At 38.7% G+C, this 6961-nt stretch overlaps 1 protein-coding gene across 1 annotated transcript in view; it reads left to right on the forward strand.

Moving 5' to 3' along the window:
* Window positions 1–954: 954 nt before the first annotated feature.
* LOC107595780 (nuclear factor NF-kappa-B p105 subunit-like) overlaps window positions 955–6961 on the forward strand; it is a 33765-nt gene continuing 27758 nt past the window's right edge. Inside the window, exon 1 of the mRNA XM_016286305.1 lies at window positions 955–1308. The gene's annotated coding sequence lies outside the window, so the exon portion shown is untranslated. The remainder of the gene's footprint in view (window positions 1309–6961) is intronic.

Consider the following 6961-nt stretch of genomic DNA (forward strand, 5'->3'; position numbering starts at 1 on the left):
GAATAGCAGCTTAGACCCCCTCGCTACCAATGACGTCATTGATATATGTGGACAGATGTAGAGGAGTGCCCATGTTCAATAAGAATTTATTGAGCTTTTTAATCCCCTTACTTAAAAAAGGGGGTTAATTTAATGCATTAATTCTTATGTTTAAGTTATTTTAAATCTTGTTATTATTTATGGTTGAAGCTCACAGACACGTGGCCAGGTCCAAAGGGGGGAAAAATAAATTGTTTCCAGTATACCTTTATACTAGAAGGCATGATGGTAGTACACAAATATGCGCTTGTGTATATATAAAATACGAAAAAAAATTTTTTGAAGTGCATTAAACGTCATGTCAGGGCTTCCCAGACTGGAGTTTGTGAAGCAAAATTTTACAAAAATGTAAAACTAAAATAAATAATTGTAAAATAAAGACAATAAATAAATAAAAAAGATGTGGCTATTAAGAACATGCAAATGTGTTGTTAAATTATTGACTTGTGGAAAATTGACCCGTTCTTAAAAGCAGTATGCTTTGAAAAGACTATAGATTATGAACAATTTGAACAATCTGTCATTGTGTGAATAACATATAATCAGTAAAAAGTAACTAATATCTGACTGCACATTTTAAAATGTAAAATAATATAATTTCAAGTAGGAATATGATTAAGTAGCCTACGCAATCCAGATCAAATATAAGCAGTTACTGTCCACCACTGTATATTTACTGGTCATTGCTGCTAAAAAATACAATTTATGTATTCATTTACTTGTTTGTTTGCTGATCTTAGATGGTTTAAAGAGTCTCCTACCCTGACCTCTCTAGAACCAGCTAGCAAAGCAGCCTGAGAGACCTGTAAACCATTTGAGACTTTTTGTTTTCATATTCAAATATAGTACTGGGTTCTCACACCGGTGTCCACGCGCGGGCGCAAGAGGACGTTTTTGAGAGCAAGACATGTTGAACATAAGTTACGTCACAGGGAATTTCCAGTAAGGAAGTCAAGCTGTCTATTCAAACGATCGCGTAGATCTCGACATGATTTACTGTGACCATTCGCGACAGGCGATTCTAATCGACTGATCGATCTATCGATCTGCCTTTTAACCCCAGTGGATCTTCTGTATATCCATGTCTGGCAGACGCAACAATCATCCCGAATAAGGAACCTGCCTTGAACTGACTTTCTATCAGCTTACATTAGTTGACTTCAGCGCAACATGGAGAAATAAGTTGAAACGAATAGGAAAACTTGATTCTGAATCCCAGATCTCGGCTGTTTGATGTTGATTCTGACCCTCGGATATCAATCAGGAAAGGTAAGCAGCCGCGTAGATCCAGCCATGCTTGATGTCTTTGAGTTGCCCATGTTGCCATCTAAAGGTTGTTGTGATACTGTGTATCAAGTGTTGCTGAACTTCCTACTTCTGCCTCAGAGGCCAAATGCACATTTCAGCTATCAAGGACTTTTGATAAGCTGGTTTTGGGTGAGTACGAACACCTCGTGATGCACATTAATGTGCTTTTGGTGGAATTGTAGTCGGGATCCGACAGTAAAACTTTTGAGAGGCTAATATGTGTTATGCTGGCTGTGTGTCAAAATGTACCAATCCAGTAGCCTATATCTGGGCATCAAGGCGCGTTCGGTCCGAACATCCGGAGTTGATGAGAATAAAAGTTCTGTTCCAACAGTGCTTTTCTGATGTTCCAAACACGAACTGATGCATGCAGTTTGTTTTAGATTAGCGGACATCTATCAAATAGATTTAAAGCCCACAAATGATTTGCTCACTGGTTCCGTTCTGCAGGTCACAACACCAGTAGGCTAGGTGGCGAGACAATTGCGAAGGTTTTTTCCCCCAACCCATTCCCCACAAATCACAACAGATTAGGGATGGCTCGATACCACGATTTTGACTTCGGTACGATACTAGGATCTAATACCTCGGTATCGATACTAAATCGATACCATAGGTGACAAATAACCAGCCTCAAAATATAAGTGAATTGAAAACAATTTTATTAAACGCACTGCTTGGAACTTGTGCAATTGTGCAAACAAAATGTAAAAAAAAAGAAAAAAAAAAACCTACATTGAACATAGGTCAGGAAAAAAAACTGAAGAGATCAAATTAAAATAGGATCATGTCTTCATATCATGCAAAGGTAATATTTGGCAAATGTTGAAAGAATGGGGAGGCTTGATTCATGCCTTTTCCACCGAGAAAGTGGGTTTTCTGTGGCACTGGTCTCTTCCATGGTCTTGTATGTGTGGAGTAGGGCTGCACGATAAATCGCATGCGATATTTAACGCGCATCTTGTCAGAAAGCTGGTTCTGTAATCATCGGTAAATCTCCATCACCTGCGGGTTTTCACATGGAGCGGCATTAACTACACAGAGCCGTTGTTCACTGACAAGCTGCGCAAAACCACGATCATATTTAAGAGTAATATGCCCTTCATCACTATTACTAATACTAAAAATAATATTACTGATCTTATTAAAATAAAAGTCTAAATTAAATCCGTTGAAAGAGACCCATTTACCTGTCGATCTTTTAACTCCTTGAAGAAATCAGGATGAGCAAGTGACAAATGTTCCCATGGCAGCACATGGTTTATAGCAGCGCTTGCAGACTGGTGAATTAAGGTCGGTTGGTTCACCTTTTTCATCACTTTTGTAGGCAAAGTAATGCCATATTTCACTTCTACCGCTTTCTTTATTTATTAATTTCGGACGTGTAGAGTGAGTTTCACCTGTTTTATCCATTGTGGTTTCTCCGTTGTCATGCTTGCCGGTTTCGCGTCAGTTTGGGTAACACTGCCACATAGTGGTGAACTTTGGAACAGCAGCGAATGAAATACGGAATTGAGCAAAATGATGATATCGTACCGTTTGAAATATAATAAATACCGGTATTTTTCCAGTACCGGTATACCGCACATCCCTACAACAGATGTTTTCATCCTTTTTGAAAACAGCCGTGCAAGATTTTTACATAAAGACAACAGTAGTAGCAGTTTTGCCTATAACCATATCATTCATTTTTACACGTTTAATGCTTTGGCCTTCTTCTTGACTTATATAACCAGGCTTTGAAATGACCTTTTTTCACTCACCAGCCAATTTGGATACTACATTTTTTAAGTTACCGGCCATTCATAACTTCTACTAGCCAAAAAAAACAAAATAAAAATAGTTTAAGGCAGTCAACACTAGATGCGACAAATCGACCCTTACAAATCATTTGTACTTTGTGTCAGTATGTAATAGAACGAGGCATCAGTTTACTGTTGGGGATTTGTAGTGTTGCGCCACAGCATCAGTAATTATAATAGGTTCTATTGTATTTTGTCTCGTCGCGTCGCTCGCCTCCTGTAGTGGCCGTTTCGCAATACCAATGCCTTGTCCAAATACCCACACTTGTGGTCTTTGCACTTGGCCACTTGACTACTTATATGACGTAATTCCTGTATTTGGCCCAAGTGTTCAAGTAAGGATAAAGACCACAAGTGTGTGTTGAACTTTTCATTACCTGATGGGACACACTTATTGTGTTGTAAAAATGCAAGTGTTTACATAGCGTTATTTTAATTTTAAATACTTTGCATTTTAAAATCAACTTCTAAATGTCTGTTCAGTCAGTAGTCCCTATAACATGACAGAATTTAATTTGTGGTGCTTCTAATTAAGTGATAAAAATTTCAAAAAGGTTTACAAAATAAATACCACTGCTCATCTTTACACCAATGAAACGTGCAACACTTTGTTTTTCTAGCAAATTATATGTAATATCTATTTATTGTATTAATATACTTGCACTGGAAATGTTTCTGTTGCCTCTCGCGCGATATCGGCAAAACGTCTCACGATTTATTTCCAGATTATAATGCATGATGGGATACACTAAGCCTCGAATAGCGCTTCGGAGCGGTATTCGAGATAGTGTGGATTTAGTGTGCGTTAAGTGCTTTGGCGTTTTTAAAGGGGTCATATGATGCGATTTCAAGTTTTCCTTTCTCTTTGGAGTGTTACAAGCTCTTGGTGCATAAAGAAGATCTGTAAAGTTGCAAAGACTAAAGTCTCAAAATCCAAAGAAATATTCTTTATAAAAGTTAAGAGTCAACCACGCCTATCTAAAACGGCTCGTTCTAACACGCCCCCACATACCTACGTCACTATGTGGAAATATTAGCATAATGCTGCCAAAATGTGCACGCGTTTGTTGAAAACGACATGTTTGAGATAGGCGGGGCATAGAGGACCTACAATAATGTACAGTATTTGAAAAATAAACAGAGGGTTAAAGCATGTCAACATATTCTGTTACACCAAATACACAAAATAATGATCTTTAAAATAGCATTATATGACCCCTTTAAGACCTGGGACAGTCTTGCACACTTACTTCCTGTCGCGCGCATGCGCTCTCAAGTGGCCAAGACCGCAAGTGCGGGTATTTGGACAAGGCACAAGTGCGCAAAGTTTGGACTTGCGTCCTCAGTAGTTCAGACTTTGCAAGTTCGACTCAGAAGTGCGAACTCCCGAGGACGGTAGGACGCAAGTCCGGTAATTCCAAGTAGATATAACTGGGCAGAACCTCCAAAATGAGGCGTGGTCTCCTCGCGCAAAGACTTTCACCATTGGCTCTGGCTCCAGCCAATTGTTGTTGACTTTCAAAATAAAGCTTTATAAATTTAACATTGTTTCTAGTTCATCTAAATTAAAATATGCTATATAAATAAATATTCTCCGTGAGAGCAGAGCCCAGAGCTCGTAGCCAGTGGTGTTCGGACTGGAGTTTGAACCTCTGCTTAATGATATAAACGGGAATCAACCACGAGCTCTCCCGCGAGCCGTCCCGGCACAGCGCAGGGGAAAGATTTTACTCTACTGCTTTGTTTTAAGCAACAGGGGCGTCTCGGGGCTCGAAATTTGCAGGGCAGGAGGGGGTAGTGACGCTGGGTGTAACTAAAAAGGTGCCATTGTCCGCTAAGGTCTGGTTGGGGAGTTACGGAACGATCTCATATCGCATAATCTTAATAACTGTTTATCTCCTGAACTGCATCTTTCTTTACCACGCTATTCAGCGCAAATCCCACCGTGCAGTCCATTTCACTGGTTAATGTTAGGGTCAGGTGTGGGGTAGGTTTAGGGGTTAACATTTTTTGTAGCATAATGTAGGAAATCAACACTTTAATTGACACAACCAATAAAATCTTTAGAATCAGCTGTGGGGCAGAGTTTGCACTGAAGTGGATTGGAGGAAAAATTGTGCATGCGTGTCATGTGCCTGTCTGTCAATGGGAGGAAGCCACGCCCTATTTTGGAGCTCCCACCCTGTTTTGGCGTTCCCACCCCCATTTGGAGATCTGCAAATGCAGTTATACCCTTCTCAGTAATTCTGCAAATGGAACAGCAGCGTACTTGATAACGTCAGTCAGCTTGCCTTGACTACTCTGGTTATCCTAACTGTATGTATACAATACGACAAAATATGATATCAAACACCACTTCTTCTTTTTGTTTTCTTTTAAACATATTAATAGGCGCAAAAATTTAGTTCGGGGAACGTAGGCTACATACATTACAGTGAAATGAAATATATCAAACAGCATTGCCTCTTTTCTGTTTCATTTAAAATATTAATAGCCACAAAAACGTACACGCATTACAATAAAACGAAATGATATCAAACACCTCTACCTTTTCGTTTTCTTCAAAATATAAAACACAACCCTTTTCGTTTTCATTTTAAAAATATAAAACATTAATATGTGGTTTAGGTAATATGTGCAAATATGCTCTTGATTATCTTCACTGAATGTATTATAAAATGAAATATGACAAGCACAACTCTGCCTTTTTTGTTAATGTCAGTTTTAATGAGCAATAATAGCCATTATAAAAGTATAACTATAAAGTATAAGAGACGTATGTAATAGGAAATAAGACAAAAGCAAACAATTCAGTCAAATGTATGCAACAAAGTCAGCGCTGTATTACGATTAATAAATAAATAATTAATTTATGAAACATAACTTTGTGCTCAGCCAAAACGATATGACCTAGAATAAATAATAGATTCATGAGACCAAAGATTTACCCAAAATGTATTATATCTCATGTTTAACCCCTAATCAGATCCAGCGGCAAATGTCAGAAGGACTAGCCGAGGTGAGGCTGCTCTCGGCGGATACATGAGCACTGAGCGCCCGCTGATCGCTTGGAGCTCACGTCTCCAAAATCAGCGAAGCCAATTTTCAAATAGGCGTCATCTTTATAAATAAACTGCAGATTTTAGTTTTAAACAACTACATTCTCGCCTGAAATACTCTTAGAACAGCATTCATGACACAATAACAGTAATATTTTGACCATTAACGCTTGCTGGTTGGTGCGAAATGCATTCTGGGATACCTGGCTGCCTCAAGTTTTCACAAGTCACCTCTGGATGCATCCATGATAAAAGGGGCGGAGCAAGAACACATCTGGGGATTGGAACAGTACTTGGGCGACGACTGATGACGTTTCACAAGTCCACAAGAACACAAGTACAGACAAGAATGCAAAATGAGAAACGGTCACGGTCTTGAGTCGTTTTTCAACTATTCGCTATTGTTTCAATGCAAAGGAAACCAGCGACCGTAATTTGTTGCGTAGTGACGAGTATGTTCAAGTAAGCTAGATACATGCAGATTCTGCACAATTAGGCTGTATTTAATATAATCATAATGACTCACAAGTTCACAAGTTCAGCTAAATCTCCCGTGGGGTTGGTTGCAGAACTACATAATACATGTTCATAAACATACATATTAACATGTAAACATGTAACCTATAAACAGTACTAATGGTATTAGTTAGATGTCTGATACGTTAGCCTATGTATTTTTATGCTATTATTCTCCCACGATTCTGAAAACAAACATTAGACAACCAAACAAAATATGTAATTTGAGTTTCTGAC

Source organism: Sinocyclocheilus grahami, unplaced genomic scaffold, assembly GCF_001515645.1.
Source record: "Sinocyclocheilus grahami isolate Dianchi unplaced genomic scaffold, SAMN03320097.WGS_v1.1 scaffold208.1, whole genome shotgun sequence".
In the NCBI taxonomy this organism is placed as follows: domain Eukaryota; kingdom Metazoa; phylum Chordata; class Actinopteri; order Cypriniformes; family Cyprinidae; genus Sinocyclocheilus; species Sinocyclocheilus grahami.